The sequence below is a fragment of the Salvelinus sp. IW2-2015 genome, unplaced genomic scaffold (assembly GCF_002910315.2).
Source record: "Salvelinus sp. IW2-2015 unplaced genomic scaffold, ASM291031v2 Un_scaffold1510, whole genome shotgun sequence".
In the NCBI taxonomy this organism is placed as follows: Eukaryota; Metazoa; Chordata; class Actinopteri; order Salmoniformes; family Salmonidae; genus Salvelinus; species Salvelinus sp. IW2-2015.
Window position 1 is genome coordinate 165,531 of NW_019942954.1, and position 2,294 is coordinate 167,824.

Sequence of the window (2,294 nt, forward strand, 5' to 3'; positions counted from 1 at the left end):
TAGCGTCCATGTCATGGGAAGCAGCAAATAAGGATGGGTTCGTTTTTAGACATTGCGGTTCTGCAAGGTGGCAAATTTAAATAATGAAGACCTAATATGAGAAGGTCACTGTCAATTGGTCTACTACTTAGGAGACTCATTAAATTAAAACTACACAGTTTTTACATGGCTGCGGGGAGGGGGAAAAGGAGTTCATTCTTAAAGTTATAGTGCTGTTCATAAAGCTTATATGGCTTCCTTTTATGAGGTTATTAGTAACAAGTTTACACATTCAAAGCGGACAGCTGAATATAACCAATAATATTAGTCTGGCCGCTGCGTGGGCCATTGACCCGCCAGTTTGGTAGATTTCCTGTAATTTGAAAAAGGAATAAAAATGCGTATGTTATAGGCGGGGGCCCCCATCCAGTAGATGTACAGTTACAGGGGAGACAAATATGATGGAATGCGACCACAATACATACCAACTTTTTTTTACATGATTATTAAGAGACACTGTCAGGCTCTACAGTTTGATCTAAATTTGATATTTTATTGTGTTAAGTCAGCAGCATATTGGCTGGAACAGCAGCAATGCCATTAGTATAAAGATTCCTTCTTTGGTTGTGAGGTTGATGTGCCAGCTGTAAAGACCCATCAAAACTCACCCACAGCTGCTTCAGCGCACGCACGCACGCACGCACGCACGCACGCACGCACGCACGCACGCACGCACGCACGCACGCACGCCACGGCACGCTCCACGCCTACGCACGCACGCACCACACCACACACACACACACACACACACACACACACACACACACACACACACACACACACACACACAGTCCCCTGTGAGACATGGCTGCTGACATTAAACAATAAAGGCTGCGCCCCCAGCCCTGCCCCCACCCCACCCTCTTATGGGAAGGCTTTCCACTATTTCCACTAGATGTTGGAACATTGCTGCGGGGACTTGCTTCCAATCAGCCACAAGAGCATTAGTGAGGTCGAGCACTGATGTTGGGCGATTAGGCCTGGCTCGCAGTCCGCATTCCGATTCATCCCAAAGGTGTTCGATGGGGTTGAGGTCAGGGCTCTGTGCACGCCAGGCATGTTCTTCCACACCGATCTCGACAAACCATGTCTGTATGGACCTCGCTTTGTGCACGAGTGCATTATCATGCTGAAACAGGAAAGGGCCTTCAACAAACTGTTGCAACAAAGTTGGATGCACAGAATCATGGAAACCCATTGCATGAAGCTCCCGACAAACAGTTATTGTGCTGTAATTGATTCTAGAGGCAGTTTGGAACTCGGTAATGAGTGTTGCAATGGAGGACAGACGATTTTTACACACAACGAGCTTCAGCACTCGGCGGTCCCGTTCAGTGCATTTGTGTGGCTTACCACTTCGCGCTTGAGCCATAGTTGCTCCTAGACGTTTGCACTTCACAATAACAGCACTTACAGTTGACCGGGGCAGCTCTAGCAGGGCAGAAATTTGATGAACTGACTTGTCAGAAAGGTGGCATCCTATCATGGTGCCACGTTGACAGTCACTGAGCTCTTCAGTAAGGCCATTCTACTACCAATGTTTGTCTATGGAGATTGGGTGGGTGTGTGCTCGATTTTATTCACCTGTCAGCAAAGGGTGTGGTGGAAATAGCATAATCCACTAATTTGAAGGGGTGTCCACATACTCTAGTACAGTATATATAGTTTAGCTCTGCATGGAGGCTAACTCTCCTCGTGAAAAAAATAACATGAAGTAGTGGTTATGCTTAATAGTCTACTGAGGCATGGAATGCAATAGTTGGAACATGTTGACCATGTCCTTTGTGTACATTATGAAGTTTGTAAGCTACACCAGACAAAGGCCCTCAACCGCCGAGGGACTGGTGCACTTCACAAAATAGATGGCATCATGAGGCAGGAAAATTATGTGGATATATTGAAGCAACATCTCAAGACATCAGTCAGGAAGTTAAAGCTTGGTCGCAAATGGGTCTTCCAAATGGACAATGACCCCAAGCATACTTCCAAAGTTGTGGCAAAATGGCTTAAGGACAACAACGTCAAGGTATTAGAGTGGCCATCACAAAGCCCTGACCTCAATCCCATAGAAAATTTGTAGGCAGAACTGAAAAAGCGTGTGCGAGCAGGGATTCTCCTCCCCTCCTCCCTCGACTCCTCCACCTCCTCCTCCCTTCTTCCTCCCCTCTCCCCCTCCTAATCCTCCCACCCTCCTCCTCCTTCTTTCTCCCCCTCCTCCCCTCATCCTCCACTCCTCCTCCTTCTTCCTCCCCCTC